Here is a 21,861-nt window from a genome sequence, read left to right as displayed (position 1 = left end):
GGTGGAATTCGTAATTTGGTCATGTTCGGTGTCGAATAATGGGTAAATGGGGTCAGTAAATTGCGTGGTGATAAATAAAGGGGGCAGGGGTTAATGGTAATGGGGGCTAATGGGAGTAGGTGAAACTCGAAAATAGGTCATGTGAGCTGTCAAATACTGGGTTAAAGGGGTCAGTAAATTGCGTGGTGATAATCAGAGGGGGCGGGGGTTGATGGCAATGGGTGGGGGCTAATGGGAGTAGGTGAAATTCGTAATTAGGTCATGTTCAGTGTCGAGTAAGGGGTAAATGGGGACAGTAAATTGCGTGGTGATAAATAAATTAATGCTAATGGGAGTAGGTAGAATTTGTAATAAGGTCATGTTCTTTTCTTTTCCTGTCATTTTCTGTTGTTTTTCTGTTGTTTCTGTTGTTTTCCCTTGTTTTTCTGCTGTTTTCTGTAGTTTTTTTGTGGTTTTCTGTTTTCTGTTGCTTTCTGTTGTATCTCTGATGTTTTCTGTTGTATTACTGTTGTTTTCTGATGTTTTTTCTGTTGTTTGCTGTTGTTTTTTTTGTTTTCTGTTTTTTTCTTTTGTTTTCTGTTTTATTCTGTTTTTTTCTGTTGTTTTCTCTTTTATTATGTTGTTTTCTGTTGTTTTCTTTTGTTTTCTGTTGTTTTCTCTTTTTTTCTGTTTTTTTCTTTTTTTTTCTCTTTTTTTCTGTGTTTTTCTGTTGTATTCTCTTTTTTTCTGTTTTTTTCTCTTTTTTTCTGTTTTTTTATCTTTTATTGTGTTGTTTTCTATTTGTTTTCTGTTTTTTCTGTTGTTTTCTGTTTTTTTCTGTTGTATTCTGTTGTTTTCTCTTTTTTTCTGTTGTTTTCTATTTGTTTTCTGTTTTATTCTGTTGTTTTCTGTTGTTTTATTCTGTTTATTCTGTTGTTTTCTGTTGTTTTCTGTTGTATTCTATTCTTTTTATTCTGTTGTTTTCTGTTGTTTTCTGTTTTTTTCTGTTGTTTTCTATTTGTTTCTTCTTTTATTCTGTTGTTTTCTGTTGTTTTCTCTTTTTTTCTTTTGTTTTTTGTTTTATTCTCTTTTTTTCTGTTGTTTTATTTTTTTTTCTCTTTTATTCTTTTGTATTATGTTTTATTCTCTTTTTTTCTATTTGTTTTCTGTTGTTTTCTCTTTTATTTTCTTTTTTTCTGTTGTTTTCTGTTTTTTTCTGTTGTTTTCTGTTGTTTTCTCTTTTATTCTATTTGTTTCTGTTGTTTTCTCTTTTATTCTGTTGTTTTCTGTTGTTTTCTGTTGTTTTTCTGTTGTTTTCTGTTTTATTCTGTTGTATTTCTGTTGTTTCTCTTTATTCTGTATTCTCTTTTTTTCTGTTGTTTTCTGTTGTTTTTTGTTTTTTTCTGTTGTTTTCTGTTGTATTCTTTTTTTTTCTGTTGTATTCTGTTGTATTATCTTTTATTCTATTTTATTCTGTTGTATTCTGTTGTTTTCTGTTGTATTCTGTTGTATTCTATTTGTATTCTGTTGTATTCTGTTGTATTCTGTTGTATTCTGTTGTATTCTGTTTTATTCTGTTGTATTCTCTTTTATTCATTGTATTCTGTTGTATTCTGCTTTTATTCTGTTGTATTCTGTTGTATTCTGGCTTTTATACTGGGGCGTGGATTGTGGCCCAAATACTGGCCACTGGGGGGCGTGGACTATTGCAACATAATTTAGAGGTGTGCCGGCAGGTGTGTGAGGTGCCAGGTCAGGTGTGCCAGCGTTAGTTACCCCGTTAGGAGCGATTCTAACACTCGCGTCATCGGGGGCCGCCGGACCTGAGCCCAGCCCCGTACAGACAGTTTTTCTTACGCTGTGTCGCTAATTATCGTTTGCAAGAGTCGCCACAACGCCCCACGCATTCACTGTCGATGGGGAAAGGCTTGCCTACACTGGCGTTAGCGTAGATGATGTAATATTGCAGAAAACAAGCTCAAATGTTCTCGGCGGGCGGGGCGGGGCAGTTTGACATTCACCTCGTAACAAAATTTTCGTCTTCACGGCTAAAATACATCTTTCCTGCACTAGTCTCATATATCCACGTGTGCACGGGCGTGGAAGGCTGACGTGGGTGTACGGGCGTGATCTTAAGTGTCTTCCTTTGTGAGAAAATAAGGATATATATTTTTCGTGGCGGGCTGGGACAGTAACCTAGCCCGTAACTTATTTCTCGTTTTCACGGCTAAAATGCATCTTTCCTGCACTAGTCTCATATATCCACGTGTGCACGGGCGTGGAAGGCTGTCGTGGGCGTACAGGCGTGATCTTAAGTGTCTTCCTTTTTGAGAAAATAAGGATATATATTTTTCGTGGCGGGCGTGGGCAGTAACCTAGCCCGTAACATATTTTTTCGTTTTCACGGCTAAAATACATCTTTCCTGCACTAGTCTCATATATCCACGTGTGCACGGGCGTGGAAGGCTGTCGTGGGCGTACAGGCGTGATCTTAAGTTGCTTCCTTTTTGAGAAAATAAGGATATATATTTTTCGTGGCGGGCTGGGACAGTAACCTAGCCCGTAACATATTTTTTCTTTTTCACGGCTAAAATACATCTTTCCTGCACTAATCTCATGTATCCACGTATGCACGGGCGTGGAAGGCTGTCGTGGGAATCGAACTCGGGCTCTCTCGTTTGTGAGCCGAGTGTGCTAACCACTGCACCACGAAGCCCCCTGCTGGGTTGGAGGAGGGGGGGGGGCGGTTAGTTTGCATATGTGGACATTTTTTGTGGTGTGTAGTGGGCTGGTGTAATAGTGGTTTAGGTCTGGTAATTCCTTGTATTTTACAGAAACCACTACATGCGTGAGATGACCCGACCCGCCCCGCCCCAACCAACCATCATGACCTGCCCGCCCCCTGGCATACATTGGTAAGAAATGCCTGCTGTTAATGGATATTCCAGTCCATAGCTATGTGGGGTGTGTTGTTATAAATACCCTTGACTTGCATCCCTTTACTGTAAGATTCAAAACAATTCTAACCTAACCTTGGGAGTAGGAGTTAGGTAGCATATTAGCTTTGCATACCAATTTTGAGACACTGACTGTTCATTTCTGATAAATATATGATGCCTGTTATTATTTATAAGGTTATAGTTTCCAGAAACCCCTAAATGACCGACTCTTCCATGCCTGAGATGACCCGCCCTGCCCTGCGTCATGACCTCCCGGCATACATTGGTAAGCTGTTAGTTAGTATTAAGATACTAACATAATGTATTAAACCTCCTGTGAAACGTCGCTAATATGTATATTGTATACCACCGTCAGGGTAAGTGTCAGGGAGGGATTTTTAAGTGTCTTCCACCAAATTGTCTGAGGTGGTGGGCACTTTTTTCCTAATATATATGATGAGTGTATTTACTCATGAGAATATTGTTTACATGAGTTAGTTTACTTTGTACAACTCTTAAGCTGAATTACAATTATTAGATTTAAAACCTCAATTCCACCAACAGTTATAAATACTGTTAATCTTATAGCTCAGTTCAAATTACAGCTACTCTTCCTCGCACTCGGTCTCCTCGCTTTGCGCGGTGCCAGCCGCACGAGCAGCCTCCCGCCCCGGGCCTCCACCACCTGTGGTGTCGCGACGGGCGGCCTCGTGAGCACAACACATGGCCCTCAGGGCGTCGACACTGCCGATTGAGTCACACGCCTGGTACACTTGTTGCCTCAGTGTCACGTCACGGAGGACTCCCATTAACTTTCTAAGCGACAAGTACTCCGACAAATCTGTGCTACGCTGTTGGCACTTAAAGGCACAGTCTGTCACTTTCTGTGTGCACTTGGTTATGTACTCACTGACACACTCCTGCTCCTGCCTCGCTCCAAAGAACTCTGCCCACTGCACTGCCTGAGTAGATGGCCGAAGGACGAGCTTGCCGATGGCGTCCAAGGCCGTGGGTGGAGTCAGGGTGCTCCACCGGTCCATAGTGAAGCGTGCGTCCAGGGCCCGCTGCAGGGCAGGGACGCATTGGAGCCTGACGTGTTGCACTGCCTCCTGTGGCGGCCACCTGCACAGAAGCAGCCAGCACTCCATGGACCTCCTCCGTGACTTAAAGGCGGCTGGCGACATCTCCAGCTCGCACTTCTCTGGAGCGGAGGCTGGTGACGGCCGGGGAGGAGTGGTCAGTTAGTAGGTCCAGACTTCCGTTCACTGTGCCATGTAAGATGTCTGGCTAAGGAAATGCAGGGCGTGTGTGCTCCCGTTTACTGAGTGAGTCAGTAACTGACAAAGGTTCTCCTCGCGGGTGCGGGCGCAGGCAGAAAACATCTCGTACATCCAACAGGAACCCCCTTATATGGGCGGTTGCCTACGTCACTATACGTCGTTACTACGTCATAACCGTTGACTTTACACATAAGGCACTGAGGGTGCACTCTATGATATGGTTACATCCTCATAAGTACATAAGAGTGAATATTCCTGAGTATTCTACATGGCTTGGGTTTACATGATTCTCGTCCTTTAGCGTGGTGCTGTCGTTGGGTGAAGTGGGTGGTTTCCGGCAGAGCTGTGTGGTGGCCTGAGACGCCCCTTTTTACTTCCTGTGTGTTTCCATAATGGTTTGTTCTTCACACTGTCGCCTCGCTGTGCTGTGTTCTTCAAATTGTTCTTGTTATTAGATGAATTCTACCGTTCATCATCGCTTTCTTCTTCTTTGTTTATTTGTGGTGCTCGTACTGGGTCAGGAGGTGTTACTGCATCTGTGTTGGTAGATGTAGTGCCCTGCGGGGCACCACAAGTGCCTGCCTGCCTTTCACAGCCTTCCTCTTCTTGTGTGTGTGTGTGTGTGTGTGTGTGTGTGTGTTGACTCTTATTTTCTTTTATTTTTTCTTCCTAACTGTTTTCCTGTCAACAGAGTGTCCAGAGGAAGGAAGGAAGTGAGTGGACAGCTTTTGGTGGCTTTTTCTTTGGTCAGGTCAGGTCAGGTCAGGGGCCGGGACATGCAGCTTTTTTTCCTTGTCCTCAGAAGAGTGTTCTGGCCACACCTGTCAGTGTTAGATTGGAATTATAAGAACCAGAAATTTGTAAGAAAAGTTTTTGAGGAAACAGTTTTGTTGTTTGGAAGAAGAATGTCATGGCTCTGTGAACCAGTCCTCCTCCTCCTCCTCCTCCTCCTCCTCCTGAGGTGGCTTATAGCAGCACGTGTAGTGTGCCGGGCTGCACTGTGTTGTCAGTCTGGGCAGCAGCAGTGTTCTGGGCTCATCCACTCATTGTAATGTTGGTTTTTCAGAGCGGTGGCACTGCCCGGCACTTCCTCAAGAAGGCTCTCCTGCCCCTGACTGGCTGGTGTGACAGTCTGCTGCTTCTTGGTGAGTGTAAGATGTCCGGCTAAGGAAACGCAGGGCGTGTGTGCTCCCGTGTGGGAAGTGAGCTATTTCCAGCCAGCCGGCAAGCCTGTCGGCGTAGGCCATGTACATGTGTCCTTCGTGCTGGAACATGTCGGCCACCGTCTGCTGGAACGGGTACTCAGGGGGCGGCGTCATCGCCAGCGTTTCTGCGGGCTGCGATGGGGCGCGTGTTTCGCATTCTGTGCATGCGGAGCGGTGGTGCCGCAGGTCCCCCTCAATCCCCAGCCAGTATACACACTGCCTCGCCCTCCGCAGCATGGAACCGAGGCCCTGGTGGCTGGCGTGTAGGTTTGCTGCTACCTGCTGTCGGAGAGCTTCGGGGATGACGAGGCGCACGTACCCCTGGTCAAACATGTATGTCACTACGTCGTGCATCACTGCCAGCCTGTCCCTCGCCCCATAGAAGGGACGCAGGGATGCCACTTCTTGTGCTTTATGCTGGTGCCAGTCACCCGCCATGACCTTGGCGACTAACATCTGGTACGTCGGGTCGTCGGCGGCCTTCCGCTTGACCTCCTCTTCGTCCACCACGCGTCCCTCCCGATCGGTGCAGGCTATGACTGCGGCGGCGACTGCCCCGATGATATCCTCGTCCGAGTCGAGGTCCGCTGTTGTCGGGGGTGCCCTGAGAGCTGGGTAGCGGGACAGAAAGTCGGCGGCGGTGTTGCTCTTCCCAGGGAGGTATTTGATTTGGAATCGGAACTGTAGTGTTCGTTCCTTGAGCCTGAAGAGCCTGGGGTTGACAACGCTCGTCAGAGCTGTCTCCTAGGAGCTTCACAAGGGGGTCGGTCACGATGGTGAGGTTTGGGCATCCCAGCAGGAACAACCTCGCCTTTTGGAGGCACCACGCCACCGCCAGAGCCTCCCCTTCCACAGCTGCGTATCCAGCCTCGGCGGTGGTGAGGTGCCGGCTGCCGCACAGGGCCAGGTGCCACCCGCCCTTACAGCAGTATGGGGCGGAGGCCGATGCACAACTGCAGTACTGCTGGAGGATGACGAATCCGATGCCCTCTCGGCTCCAGTCGGTGATGGCAGCGGCGGGGCGGGTTTATCGTAATACGTCAGACCGTCCTTGGCCAGCTGGCATATAGTGTCCTGGGCTTGGCGGAATTTCTACTGAAGCTGGTCGTCCCAGTACACGTGTCTTCCGGTTGGTTTCTTCAGTAACTCCCGGAAGGCGTTCATGATCGGCGCGGTGGCGAGGAAGGGGGCGAGCTGGTTTACGAAGCCATACCACGATCTGATGTCCGTGATGGATGGCTTGCCCGGCATGTGGAAGCCCCTGACGTGGAAGGCTGACGTGGGCGTACGGGCGTGATCTTAAGTGTCTTCCTTTGTGAGAAAATAAGGATATATATTTTTCATGGCGGGCTTGGGGCAGATACTTAGCCCGTAACATAGTTTTCGTTTTCACGGCTAAAATAGATCTTTCCTGCACTAGTCTCATGTACCCACGTGTGCACGGGCGTGGAAGGCTAATGGGAGTAGGTGGAATTCGTAATTAGGTCATGTTCGATGTCGAAGAATGGGTAAATGGGGTCAGTAAATTGCGTGGTGATAATTAAAGGGGGCGGGGGCTAATGGGTGTAGGTGAAACTCGAAAATGGATCATGTGAGGTGTCAAATACTGGAATAATGGGGTCAGTAAATTGCGTGGTGATAATTAAAGGGCGGGGTTAATGGTAATGGGGGCTAATGTGAGTAGGTGAAACTCGAAAATAGGTCATGTGAGGTGTCAAATACTGGGTAAATGGGGTCAGTAAATTGCGTGGTGATAATCAGAGGGCGGGGTGAATGGTAATGGGGTGCCATTGGGTGTAGATGGAATTCGTAATTTGGTCATGTTCGGTGTCGAATAATGGGTAAATGGGGTCAGTAAATTGCGTGGTGATAATTAAAGGGGCGGGGTTAATGGTAATGGGGGGCCTCATTGGGAGTAGGTGGAATTCGTAATTTGGTCATGTTCGGTGTCGAATGATGGGTAAATGGGGTCAATAAATTGCATGGTGATAATTAAAAAGGGCTTGGGTTAATGGTAATGGAGGGGGGCGAATGGGAGTACATGAAACTCGAAAATGGGTCATGTGAGGTGTCAAATACTGGGTTAATGGGGTCAGTAAATTGCGTGGTGATAATCAGTGGGGGCAGGGGTTGATAGTAATGGAGGGGGCTAATGGGAGTAGGTGGAATTCGCAATTTGGTCATGTTCGGTGTCGAATAATGGGTAGATGGGGACAGTAAATTGCGAGGTGATAATTAAAGGGGGCGGGGTTTAATGGTAATGGGGGCTAATGGGAGTATGTGGAATTCATAATTAGGTCATGTTCGGTGTCGAGTAATGGGTAAATGGGGTCAGTAAATTGCGTGGTGATAATTAAAGGGTGCGGGGATTTATGGTAATGGAGGGGGGCCCAATGGGTGCAAGTGAAACTCGAAAATAGGTCATGTTCGGTGTCGAATGATGGGTAAATGGGGTCAGTAAATTGCGTGCTGATAATTAAAAAGGGCGGGGGTTAATGGTAATGGGGGGAGGCCATTGGGAGTAGCTGGAATTCGTAATTAGGTCATGTTCGGTGGCGAATAAGGGGTAAATAGGGTCGGTAAATTGCGTGCTGATAATTAAAAGGGGCGGGGGTTAACGGTAATGGGGGGGGGCTAATGGGAGTAGGTGTAATTCGTAATTACCACGGCCTGATCATGTGCTAGACTCATGATATGTATTCACCAAGGCCTGATCATGTACTAGACTCGTGATATGGATTCACCATGGCCCGATCATGTGCTAGACTCGTGGTATGAGTTCACCATGGCCTGATCATGTGCTGGACTCGTGATGTGTTCACCACGGCCTGATCATGTGCTGGACTCGTGATATGTGTTCACCACAGACTGATCATGTGCTAGACTCGTGATATGTAATCGCCACGGCCTGATCATGTGCTGGACTCGTGATATGTGTTCACCACGGCCTGATCATGTGCTGGACTCGTGATATGTATTCACCAAGGCCTGATCATGTACTAGACTCGTGATATGGATTCACCATGGCCCGATCATGTGCTAGACTCGTGGTATAAGTTCACCATGGCCTGATCATGTGCTGGACTCTTTTATTCTGTTGTATTCTGTTGTATTCTGTTGTATTCTCTTTTATTCTGTTGTATTCTGTTGTATTATCTTTTATTCTGTTGTATTCTCTTTTATTCTGTTGTATTCTCTTTTATTCTGTTGTATTCTGTTGTATTCTGTTGTATTCTCTTTTATTCTGTTGTATTCTGTTGTATTCTCTTTTATTCTGTTGTATTCTGTTGTATTCTCTTTTATTCTGTTGTATTCTGTTGTATTCTCTTTTATTCTGTTGTATTCTGTTGTATCTTTTATTCTGTTGTATTCTCTTTTATTCTGTATTCTCTTTTATTCTGTTGTATTCTGTTGTATTCTCTTTTATTCTGTTGTATTCTGTTGTATTATCTTTTATTCTGTTGTATTCTCTTTTATTCTGTTGTATTCTCTTTTATTCTGTTGTATTCTGTTGTATTCTGTTGTATTCTCTTTTATTCTGTTGTATTCTGTTGTATTATCTTTTATTCTGTTGTATTCTGTTGTATTCTCTTTTATTCTGTTGTATTCTGTTGTATTATCTTTTATTCTGTTGTATTATCTTTTATTCTGTTGTATTATCTTTTATTCTGTTGTATTCTGTTGTATTCTCTTTTATTCTGTTGTATTCTGTTGTATTATCTTTTATTCTGTTGTATTCTCTTTTATTCTGTTGTATTCTGTTGTATTCTGTAGTATTCTCTTTTATTCTGTTGTATTCTGTTGTATTATCTTTTATTCTGTTGTATTCTGTTGTATTCTCTTTTATTCTGTTGTATTCTGTTGTATTCTCTTTTATTCTGTTGTATTCTGTTGTATTCTCTTTTATTCTGTTGTATTCTCTTTTATTCTGTTGTATTCTCTTTTATTCTGTTGTATTCTCTTTTATTCTGTTGTATTCTCTTTTATTCTGTTGTATTCTCTTTTATTCTGTTGTATTCTGTTGTATTCTCTTTTATTCTGTTGTATTATCTTTTATTCTGTTGTATTCTGTTGTATTCTCTTTTATTCTGTTGTATTCTGTTGTATTCTCTTTTATTCTGTTGTATTCTCTTTTATTCTGTTGTATTCTGTTGTATTCTCTTTTATTCTGTTGTATTCTCTTTTATTCTGTTGTATTCTCTTATTCTGTTGTATTATCTTTTATTCTGTTGTATTCTCTTTTATTCTGTTGTATTATCTTTTATTCTGTTGTATTCTCTTTTATTCTGTTGTATTCTGTTGTATTCTCTTTTATTCTGTTGTATTCTCTTTTATTCTGTTGTATTCTGTTGTATTATCTTTTATTCTGTTGTATTCTGTTGTATTATCTTTTATTCTGTTGTATTCTGTTGTATTCTCTTTTATTCTGTTGTATTCTGTTGTATTCTCTTTTATTCTGTTGTATTCTGTTGTATTATCTTTTATTCTGTTGTATTCTCTTTTATTCTGTTGTATTCTCTTTTATTCTGTTGTATTCTGTTGTATTCTCTTTTATTCTGTTGTATTCTGTTGTATTATCTTTTATTCTGTTGTATTCTCTTTTATTCTGTTGTATTCTGTTGTATTCTCTTTTATTCTGTTGTATTCTGTTGTATTATCTTTTATTCTGTTGTATTCTCTTTTATTCTGTTGTATTCTCTTTTATTCTGTTGTATTCTCTTTTATTCTGTTGTATTCTGTTGTATTCTCTTTTATTCTGTTGTATTCTGTTGTATTCTCTTTTATTCTGTTGTATTCTGTTGTATTCTCTTTTATTGTTGTATTCTCTTTTATTCTGTTGTATTCTCTTTTATTCTGTTGTATTCTCTTTTATTCTGTTGTATTCTCTTTTATTCTGTTGTATTCTGTTGTATTCTCTTTTATTCTGTTGTATTATCTTTTATTCTGTTGTATTCTGTTGTATTATCTTTTATTCTGTTGTATTCTGTTGTATTCTGTTGTATTATCTTTTATTCTGTTGTATTCTCTTTTATTCTGTTGTATTCTGTTGTATTATCTTTTATTCTGTTGTATTCTCTTTTATTCTGTTGTATTATCTTTTATTCTGTTGTATTCTGTTGTATTCTCTTTTATTCTGTTGTATTCTGTTGTATTCTCTTTTATTCTGTTGTATTCTGTTGTATTATCTTTTATTCTGTTGTATTCTGTTTTATTATCTTTTATTCTGTTGTATTCTCTTTTATTCTGTTGTATTCTGTTGTATTCTCTTTTATTCTGTTGTATTCTGTTGTATTCTCTTTTATTCTGTTGTATTCTGTTGTATTCTCTTTTATTCTGTTGTATTATCTTTTATTCTGTTGTATTCTCTTTTATTCTGTTGTATTCTGTTGTATTATCTTTTATTCTGTTGTATTCTGTTGTATTCTCTTTTATTCTGTTGTATTCTGTTGTATTCTCTTTTATTCTGTTGTATTCTGTTGTATTATCTTTTATTCTGTTGTATTCTGTTGTATTATCTTTTATTCTGTTGTATTCTGTTGTATTCTCTTTTATTCTGTTGTATTCTGTTGTATTATCTTTTATTCTGTTGTATTCTCTTTTATTCTGTTGTATTCTCTTTTATTCTGTTGTATTCTGTTGTATTCTCTTTTATTCTGTTGTATTCTGTTGTATTATCTTTTATTCTGTTGTATTCTCTTTTATTCTGTTGTATTCTGTTGTATTCTCTTTTATTCTGTTGTATTCTGTTGTATTATCTTTTATTCTGTTGTATTCTCTTTTATTCTGTTGTATTCTCTTTTATTCTGTTGTATTCTCTTTTATTCTGTTGTATTCTGTTGTATTCTCTTTTATTCTGTTGTATTCTGTTGTATTCTCTTTTATTCTGTTGTATTCTGTTGTATTCTCTTTTATTCTGTTGTATTCTCTTTTATTCTGTTGTATTCTCTTTTATTCTGTTGTATTCTCTTTTATTCTGTTGTATTCTCTTTTATTCTGTTGTATTCTGTTGTATTCTCTTTTATTCTGTTGTATTATCTTTTATTCTGTTGTATTCTGTTGTATTATCTTTTATTCTGTTGTATTCTGTTGTATTCTGTTGTATTATCTTTTATTCTGTTGTATTCTCTTTTATTCTGTTGTATTCTGTTGTATTATCTTTTATTCTGTTGTATTCTCTTTTATTCTGTTGTATTATCTTTTATTCTGTTGTATTCTGTTGTATTCTTTTATTCTGTTGTATTCTGTCGTATTATCTTTTATTCTGTTGTATTCTGTTGTATTATCTTTTATTCTGTTGTATTCTGTTTTATTATCTTTTATTCTGTTGTATTCTCTTTTATTCTGTTGTATTCTGTTGTATTCTCTTTTATTCTGTTGTATTCTGTTGTATTCTCTTTTATTCTGTTGTATTCTGTTGTATTCTCTTTTATTCTGTTGTATTATCTTTTATTCTGTTGTATTCTCTTTTATTCTGTTGTATTCTGTTGTATTCTCTTTTATTCTGTTGTATTCTGTTGTATTCTGTTGTATTCTCTTTTATTCTGTTGTATTCTGTTGTATTCTCTTTTATTCTGTTGTATTCTGTTGTATTCTCTTTTATTCTGTTGTATTCTGTTGTATTCTCTTTTATTCTGTTGTATTCTGTTGTATTCTCTTTTATTCTGTTGTATTCTGTTGTATTCTCTTATTCTGTTGTATTCTGTTGTATTATCTTTTATTCTGTTGTATTCTCTTTTATTCTGTTGTATTCTCTTTTATTCTGTTGTATTCTCTTTTATTCTGTTGTATTCTGTTGTATTATCTTTTATTCTGTTGTATTCTCTTTTATTCTGTTGTATTCTGTTGTATTCTGTTGTATTCTCTTTTATTCTGTTGTATTCTGTTGTATTCTCTTTTATTCTGTTGTATTCTCTTTTATTCTGTTGTATTCTGTTGTATTCTCTTTTATTCTGTTGTATTCTCTTTTATTCTGTTGTATTCTGTTGTATTATCTTTTATTCTGTTGTATTCTGTTGTATTCTGTTGTATTCTCTTTTATTCTGTTGTATTCTGTTGTATTATCTTTTATTCTGTTGTATTCTCTTTTATTCTGTTGTATTCTCTTTTATTCTGTTGTATTCTGTTGTATTCTCTTTTATTCTGTTGTATTATCTTTTATTCTGTTGTATTCTCTTTTATTCTGTTGTATTCTGTTGTATTCTCTTTTATTCTGTTGTATTCTGTTGTATTCTCTTTTATTCTGTTGTATTCTGTTGTATTATCTTTTATTCTGTTGTATTCTCTTTTATTCTGTTGTATTCTCTTTTATTCTGTTGTATTCTGTTGTATTCTCTTTTATTCTGTTGTATTCTGTTGTATTATCTTTTATTCTGTTGTATTCTGTTGTATTCTCTTTTATTCTGTTGTATTCTGTTGTATTCTCTTTTATTCTGTTGTATTCTGTTGTATTATCTTTTATTCTGTTGTATTCTCTTTTATTCTGTTGTATTCTCTTTTATTCTGTTGTATTCTCTTTTATTCTGTTGTATTCTCTTTTATTCTGTTGTATTCTGTTGTATTCTCTTTTATTCTGTTGTATTCTGTTGTATTATCTTTTATTCTGTTGTATTCTGTTGTATTCTGTTGTATTCTCTTTTATTCTGTTGTATTCTGTTGTATTCTCTTTTATTCTGTTGTATTATCTTTTATTCTGTTGTATTCTCTTTTATTCTGTTGTATTCTCTTTTATTCTGTTGTATTCTGTTGTATTCTCTTTTATTCTGTTGTATTCTGTTGTATTATCTTTTATTCTGTTGTATTCTCTTTTATTCTGTTGTATTCTGTTGTATTATCTTTTATTCTGTTGTATTCTGTTGTATTATATTTTATTCTGTTTTATTCTGTTGTATTCTGTTGTATTCTCTTTTATTCTGTTGTATTCTGTTGTATTATCTTTTATTCTGTTGTATTCTCTTTTATTCTGTTGTATTCTCTTTTATTCTGTTGTATTCTGTTGTATTATCTTTTATTCTGTTGTATTCTCTTTTATTCTGTTGTATTCTCTTGTATTCTGTTGTATTCTCTTTTATTCTGTTGTATTCTGTTGTATTCTCTTTTATTCTGTTGTATTCTGTTGTATTATCTTTTATTCTGTTGTATTCTCTTTTATTCTGTTGTATTCTCTTTTATTCTGTTGTATTCTGTTGTATTCTCTTTTATTCTGTTGTATTCTGTTGTATTCTGTTGTATTCTCTTTTATTCTGTTGTATTCTCTTTTATTCTGTTGTATTCTCTTTTATTCTGTTGTATTCTTTTTTATTCTGTTGTATTCTCTTTTATTCTGTTGTATTCTCTTTTATTCTGTTGTATTCTGTTGTATTCTCTTTTATTCTGTTGTATTCTGTTGTATTATCTTTTATTCTGTTGTATTCTCTTTTATTCTGTTGTATTCTGTTGTATTATCTTTTATTCTGTTGTATTCTGTTGTATTATCTTTTATTCTGTTGTATTCTGTTGTATTCTGTTGTATTCTCTTTTATTCTGTTGTATTCTGTTGTATTATCTTTTATTCTGTTGTATTCTCTTTTATTCTGTTGTATTCTCTTTTATTCTGTTGTATTCTCTTTTATTCTGTTGTATTCTGTTGTATTCTCTTTTATTCTGTTGTATTCTGTTGTATTCTCTTTTATTCTGTTGTATTCTCTTTTATTCTGTTGTATTCTCTTTTATTCTGTTGTATTCTGTTGTATTCTCTTTTATTCTGTTGTATTCTGTTGTATTATCTTTTATTCTGTTGTATTCTCTTTTATTCTGTTGTATTCTCTTTTATTCTGTTGTATTCTGTTGTATTCTCTTTTATTCTGTTGTATTCTGTTGTATTCTGTTGTATTCTCTTTTATTCTGTTGTATTCTGTTGTATTCTCTTTTATTCTGTTGTATTCTCTTTTATTCTGTTGTATTCTGTTGTATTCTGTTGTATTCTCTTTTATTCTGTTGTATTATCTTTTATTCTGTTGTATTCTCTTTTATTCTGTTGTATTCTCTTTTATTCTGTTGTATTCTGTTGTATTCTCTTTTATTCTGTTGTATTCTGTTGTATTCTTTTATTCTGTTGTATTCTGTTGTATTCTCTTTTATTCTGTTGTATTCTGTTGTATTCTGTTGTATTCTCTTTTATTCTGTTGTATTCTGTTGTATTCTCTTTTATTCTGTTGTATTCTGTTGTATTCTCTTTTATTCTGTTGTATTCTGTTGTATTCTCTTTTATTCTGTTGTATTCTGTTGTATTCTCTTTTATTCTGTTGTATTCTGTTGTATTCTCTTTTATTCTGTTGTATTCTCTTTTATTCTGTTGTATTCTGTTGTATTCTCTTTTATTCTGTTGTATTCTGTTGTATTCTCTTTTATTCTGTTGTATTCTGTTGTATTCTCTTTTATTCTGTTGTATTCTGTTGTATTCTCTTTTATTCTGTTGTATTCTGTTGTATTCTGTTGTATTCTCTTTTATTCTGATGTATTCTGTTGTATTCTATATTATTCTCTTTTATTCTGTTATATTCTGTTGTATTCTCTTTTATTCTGTTGTATTCTGTTGTATTCTCTTTTATTCTGTTGTATTCTGTTGTATTCTCTTTTATTCTGTTGTATTCTCTTTTATTCTCTTGTATTCTGTTGTATTCTGTTGTATTCTCTTTTATTCTGTTGTATTCTGTTGTATTCTCTTTTATTCTGTTGTATTCTGTTGTATTATCTTTTATTCTGTTGTATTCTCTTTTATTCTGTTGTATTCTCTTTTATTCTGTTGTATTCTGTTGTATTCTCTTTTATTCTGTTGTATTCTGTTGTATTATCTTTTATTCTGTTGTATTCTCTTTTATTCTGTTGTATTCTCTTTTATTCTGTTGTATTCTGTTGTATTCTGTTGTATTCTCTTTTATTCTGTTGTATTCTGTTGTATTCTCTTTTATTCTGTTGTATTCTGTTGTATTCTCTTTTATTCTGTTGTATTCTGTTGTATTATCTTTTATTCTGTTGTATTCTCTTTTATTCTGTTGTATTCTCTTTTATTCTGTTGTATTCTGTTGTATTCTTTTATTCTGTTGTATTCTGTTGTATTATCTTTTATTCTGTTGTATTCTGTTGTATTCTCTTTTATTCTGTTGTATTCTGTTGTATTATCTTTTATTCTGTTGTATTCTCTTTTATTCTGTTGTATTCTCTTTTATTCTGTTGTATTCTCTTTTATTCTGTTGTATTCTCTTTTATTCTGTTGTATTCTGTTGTATTCTCTTTTATTCTGTTGTATTCTCTTTTATTCTGTTGTATTCTGTTGTATTCTCTTTTATTCTGTTGTATTCTGTTGTATTCTCTTTTATTCTGTTGTATTCTGTTGTATTATCTTTTATTCTGTTGTATTCTGTTGTATTCTCTTTTATTCTGTTGTATTCTGTTGTATTCTCTTTTATTCTGTTGTATTCTCTTTTATTCTGTTGTATTCTCTTTTATTCTGTTGTATTCTCTTTTATTCTGTTGTATTCTGTTGTATTCTCTTTTATTCTGTTGTATTCTGTTGTATTATCTTTTATTCTGTTGTATTCTCTTTTATTCTGTTGTATTCTGTTGTATTCTCTTTTATTCTGTTGTATTCTGTTGTATTATCTTTTATTCTGTTGTATTCTGTTGTATTCTGTTGTATTCTCTTTTATTCTGTTGTATTCTGTTGTATTATCTTTTATTCTGTTGTATTCTCTTTTATTCTGTTGTATTCTCTTTTATTCTGTTGTATTCTCTTTTATTCTGTTGTATTCTGTTGTATTATCTTTTATTCTGTTGTATTCTCTTTTATTCTGTTGTATTCTCTTTTATTCTGTTGTATTCTCTTTTATTCTGTTGTATTCTGTTGTATTCTCTTTTATTCTGTTGTATTCTGTTGTATTATCTTTTATTCTGTTGTATTCTCTTTTATTCTGTTGTATTCTCTTTTATTCTGTTGTATTCTGTTGTATTCTCTTTTATTCTGTTGTATTCTGTTGTATTCTGTTGTATTCTCTTTTATTCTGTTGTATTCTGTTGTATTATCTTTTATTCTGTTGTATTCTCTTTTATTCTGTTGTATTCTGTTGTATTCTGTTGTATTCTCTTTTATTCTGTTGTATTCTGTTGTATTATCTTTTATTCTGTTGTATTCTCTTTTATTCTGTTGTATTCTCTTTTATTCTGTTGTGTTCTGTTGTATTCTCTTTTATTCTGTTGTATTCTGTTGTATTATCTTTTATTCTGTTGTATTCTGTTGTATTCTTTTTTATTCTGTTGTATTCTGTTGTATTCTGTTGTATTCTCTTTTATTCTGTTGTATTCTGTTGTATTCTCTTTTATTCTGTTGTATTCTGTTGTATTCTCTTTTATTCTGTTGTATTCTGTTGTATTCTCTTTTATTCTGTTGTATTCTGTTGTATTCTCTTTTATTCTGTTGTATTCTGTTGTATTCTCTTTTATTCTGTTGTATTCTCTTTATTCTGTTGTATTCTGTTGTATTCTCTTTTATTCTGTTGTATTCTGTTGTATTCTCTTTTATTCTGTTGTATTCTGTTGTATTCTCTTTTATTCTGTTGTATTCTGTTGTATTCTCTTTTATTCTGTTGTATTCTGTTTTATTCTGTTGTATTCTCTTTTATTCTGTTGTATTCTGTTGTATTCTGTTGTATTCTCTTTTATTCTGTTGTATTCTGTTGTATTCTCTTTTATTCTGTTGTATTCTGTTGTATTCTCTTTTATTCTGTTGTATTCTGTTGTATTCTCTTTTATTCTGTTGTATTCTCTTTTATTCTGTTGTATTCTGTTGTATTCTGTTGTATTCTCTTTTATTCTGTTGTATTCTGTTGTATTCTCTTTTATTCTGTTGTATTCTGTTGTATTCTCTTTTATTCTGTTGTATTCTGTTGTATTCTCTTTTATTCTGTTGTATTCTGTTGTATTCTCTTTTATTCTGTTGTATTCTGTTGTATTATCTTTTATTCTGTTGTATTCTCTTTTATTCTGTTGTATTCTCTTTTATTCTGTTGTATTCTCTTTTATTCAGTTGTATTCTGTTGTATTCTCTTTTATTCTGTTGTATTCTGTTGTATTCTCTTTTATTCTGTTGTATTCTGTTGTATTATCTTTTATTCTGTTGTATTCTCTTTTATTCTGTTGTATTCTCTTTTATTCTGTTGTATTCTGTTGTATTATCTTTTATTCTGTTGTATTCTCTTTTATTCTGTTGTATTCTGTTGTATTCTGTTGTATTCTCTTTTATTCTGTTGTATTCTTTTGTATTATCTTTTATTCTGTTGTATTCTCTTTTATTCTGTTGTATTCTCTTTTATTCTGTTGTATTCTGTTGTATTCTCTTTTATTCTGTTGTATTCTGTTGTATTCTCTTTTATTCTGTTGTATTCTGTTGTATTCTCTTTTATTCTGTTGTATTCTGTTGTATTCTCTTTTATTCTGTTGTATTCTGTTGTATTATCTTTTATTCTGTTGTATTCTCTTTTATTCTGTTGTATTCTCTTTTATTCTGTTGTATTCTGTTGTATTCTCTTTTATTCTGTTGTATTCTGTTGTTTTATCTTTTATTCTGTTGTATTCTCTTTTATTCTGTTGTATTCTGTTGTATTCTCTTTTATTCTGTTGTATTCTGTTGTATTCTCTTTTATTCTGTTGTATTCTGTTGTATTCTCTTTTATTCTGTTGTATTCTGTTGTATTCTCTTTTATTCTGTTGTATTCTGTTGTATTATCTTTTATTCTGTTGTATTCTCTTTTATTCTGTTGTATTCTCTTTTATTCTGTTGTATTCTGTTGTATTCTGTTGTATTCTCTTTTATTCTGTTGTATTCTGTTGTATTATCTTTTATTCTGTTGTATTCTCTTTTATTCTGTTGTATTCTCTTTTATTCTGTTGTATTCTGTTGTATTCTGTTGTATTCTCTTTTATTCTGTTGTATTCTCTTTTATTCTGTTGTATTCTGTTGTATTCTCTTTTATTCTGTTGTATTCTCTTTTATTCTGTTGTATTCTGTTGTATTATCTTTTATTCTGTTGTATTCTCTTTTATTCTGTTGTATTCTCTTTTATTCTGTTGTATTCTGTTGTATTCTCTTTTATTCTGTTGTATTCTGTTGTATTATCTTTTATTCTGTTGTATTCTCTTTTATTCTTTTGTATTCTCTTTTATTCTGTTGTATTCTGTTGTATTCTGTTGTATTCTCTTTTATTCTGTTGTATTCTGTTGTATTCTCTTTTATTCTGTTGTATTCTGTTGTATTCTCTTTTATTCTGTTGTATTCTGTTGTATTCTCTTTTATTCTGTTGTATTCTGTTGTATTCTCTTTTATTCTGTTGTATTCTGTTGTATTCTCTTTTATTCTGTTGTATTCTGTTGTATTCTCTTTTATTCTGTTGTATTCTCTTTTATTCTGTTGTATTCTGTTGTATTCTCTTTTATTCTGTTGTATTCTGTTGTATTATCTTTTATTCTGTTTTATTCTCTTTTATTCTGTTGTATTCTCTTTTATTCTGTTGTATTCTGTTGTATTCTCTTTTATTCTGTTGTATTCTGTTGTATTCTCTTTTATTCTGTTGTATTCTCTTTTATTCTGTTGTATTCTCTTTTATTCTGTTGTATTCTGTTGTATTCTCTTTTATTCTGTTGTATTCTGTTGTATTCTCTTTTATTCTGTTGTATTCTCTTTTATTCTGTTGTATTCTGTTGTATTCTCTTTTATTCTGTTGTATTCTGTTGTATTCTCTTTTATTCTGTTGTATTCTGTTGTATTATCTTTTATTCTGTTGTATTCTGTTGTATTCTCTTTTATTCTGTTGTATTCTGTTGTATTCTCTTTTATTCTGTTGTATTCTGTTGTATTCTCTTTTATTCTGTTGTATTCTGTTGTATTCTCTTTTATTCTGTTGTATTCTGTTGTATTCTCTTTTATTCTGTTGTATTCTCTTTTATTCTGTTGTATTCTGTTGTATTCTCTTTTATTCTGTTGTATTCTGTTGTATTATCTTTTATTCTGTTGTATTCTGTTGTATTCTCTTTTATTCTGTTGTATTCTCTTTTATTCTGTTGTATTCTGTTGTATTCTCTTTTATTCTGTTGTATTCTGTTGTATTATCTTTTATTCTGTTGTATTCTCTTTTATTCTGTTGTATTCTGTTGTATTCTGTTGTATTCTCTTTTATTCTGTTGTATTCTGTTGTATTCTCTTTTTTTCTGTTGTATTCTGTTGTATTCTCTTTTATTCTGTTGTATTCTCTTTTATTCTGTTGTATTCTGTTGTATTCTCTTTTATTCTGTTGTATTCTCTTTTATTCTGTTGTATTCTGTTGTATTCTCTTTTATTCTGTTGTATTCTGTTGTATTATCTTTTATTCTGTTGTATTCTGTTGTATTCTGTTGTATTCTCTTTTATTCTGTTGTATTCTCTTTTATTCTGTTGTATTCTGTTGTATTCTCTTTTATTCTGTTGTATTCTCTTTTATTCTGTTGTATTCTCTTTTATTCTGTTGTATTCTGTTGTATTCTCTTTTATTCTGTTGTATTCTCTTTTATTCTGTTGTATTCTGTTGTATTCTCTTTTATTCTGTTGTATTCTCTTTTATTCTGTTGTATTCTCTTTTATTCTGTTGTATTCTGTTGTATTCTCTTTTATTCTGTTGTATTCTGTTGTATTCTCTTTTATTCTGTTGTATTCTGTTGTATTCTATTTGTATTCTCTTTTTATTCTGTTGTATTCTCTTGTATTCTGTTGTATTCTCTTTTATTCTGTTGTATTCTGTTGTATTCTCTTTTATTCTGTTGTATTCTGTTGTATTCTCTTTTATTCTGTTGTATTCTGTTGTATTCTCTTTTATTCTGTTGTATTCTCTTTTATTCTGTTGTATTCTCTTTTATTCTGTTGTATTCTGTTGTATTCTCTTTTATTCTGTTGTATTCTGTTGTATTCTCTTTTATTCTGTTGTATTCTCTTTTATTCTGTTGTATTCTGTTGTATTCTCTTTTATTCTGTTGTATTCTGTTGTATTATCTTTTATTCTGTTGTATTCTCTTTTATTCTGTTGTATTCTCTTTTATTCTGTTGTATTCTGTTGTATTCTCTTTTATTCTGTTGTATTCTGTTGTATTCTCTTTTATTCTGTTGTATTCTGTTGTATTATCTTTTATTCTTTTGTATTCTCTTTTATTCTGTTGTATTCTCTTTTATTCTGTTGTATTCTCTTTTATTCTGTTGTATTCTGTTGTATTCTCTTTTATTCTGTTGTATTCTCTTTTATTCTGTTGTATTCTGTTGTATTCTCTTTTATTCTGTTGTATTCTGTTGTATTCTCTTTTATTCTGTTGTATTCTGTTGTATTCTCTTTTATTCTGTTGTATTCTGTTGTATTCTCTTTTATTCTGTTGTATTCTGTTGTATTATCTTTTATTCTGTTGTATTCTCTTTTATTCTGTTGTATTCTCTTTTATTCTGTTGTATTCTGTTGTATTCTCTTTTATTCTGTTGTATTCTGTTGTATTCTCTTTTATTCTGTTGTATTCTCTTTTATTCTGTTGTATTCTGTTGTATTCTCTTTTATTCTGTTGTATTCTGTTGTATTTATTATCTTTTATTCTGTTGTATTCTCTTTTATTCTGTTGTATTCTCTTTTATTCTGTTGTATTCTCTTTTATTCTGTTGTATTCTGTTGTATTCTCTTTTATTCTGTTGTATTCTGTTGTATTATCTTTTATTCTGTTGTATTCTCTTTTATTCTGTTGTATTCTGTTGTATTCTGTTGTATTCTCTTTTATTCTGTTGTATTCTGTTGTATTCTCTTTTATTATTTTGTATTCTCTTTTATTCTGTTGTATTCTCTTTTATTCTTTTGTATTCTCTTTTATTCTGTTGTATTCTGTTGTATTCTCTTTTATTCTGTTGTATTCTCTTTTATTCTGTTGTATTCTGTTGTATTCTCTTTTATTCTGTTGTATTCTCTTTTATTCTGTTGTATTCTGTTGTATTATCTTTTATTCTGTTGTATTCTGTTGTATTCTCTTTTATTCTGTTGTATTCTGTTGTATTCTCTTTTATTCTGTTGTATTCTGTTGTATTATCTTTTATTCTGTTGTATTCTCTTTTATTCTGTTGTATTCTCTTTTATTCTTTTGTATTCTGTTGTATTCTCTTTTATTCTGTTGTATTCTCTTTTATTCTGTTGTATTCTGTTGTATTATCTTTTATTCTGTTGTATTCTGTTGTATTCTCTTTTATTCTGTTGTATTCTCTTTTATTCTGTTGTATTCTGTTGTATTCTCTTTTATTCTGTTGTATTCTGTTGTATTCTCTTTTATTCTGTTGTATTCTGTTGTATTCTCTTTTATTCTGTTGTATTCTCTTTTATTCTGTTGTATTCTCTTTTATTCTGTTGTATTCTGTTGTATTATCTTTTATTCTGTTGT

The 21,861-nt window shown here is 33.7% G+C and overlaps 1 protein-coding gene across 50 annotated transcripts in view; it reads left to right on the top strand.

Annotated features, from left to right (window-relative positions):
• Positions 1 to 21,861, top strand: part of LOC126993109 (complement component receptor 1-like protein) — a 110,377-nt gene that overhangs the window by 9,734 nt on the left and 78,782 nt on the right. For 8 of the 50 annotated variants that reach the window (XR_007747389.1, XR_007747390.1, XR_007747375.1 and 5 more), the window contains one exon: positions 5,265 to 5,343. The exons of 23 other annotated variants lie outside the window; for them this stretch is intronic. The gene's annotated coding sequence lies outside the window, so the exon portion shown is untranslated. Of the gene's footprint in view, positions 1 to 2,813; positions 2,895 to 3,120; positions 3,205 to 5,264; positions 5,344 to 21,861 lie in introns of all 50 variants that reach the window. 19 more of the 50 variants (XR_007747387.1, XR_007747386.1, XR_007747376.1 and 16 more) reach the window with 4 other exon arrangements.

This window comes from Eriocheir sinensis, unplaced genomic scaffold (genome assembly GCF_024679095.1).
Source record: "Eriocheir sinensis breed Jianghai 21 unplaced genomic scaffold, ASM2467909v1 Scaffold562, whole genome shotgun sequence".
In the NCBI taxonomy this organism is placed as follows: domain Eukaryota; kingdom Metazoa; phylum Arthropoda; class Malacostraca; order Decapoda; family Varunidae; genus Eriocheir; species Eriocheir sinensis.
The sequence above is the reverse complement of the archived record's forward strand: the minus strand, read 5'-3'. Positions and strand labels throughout refer to the sequence as shown.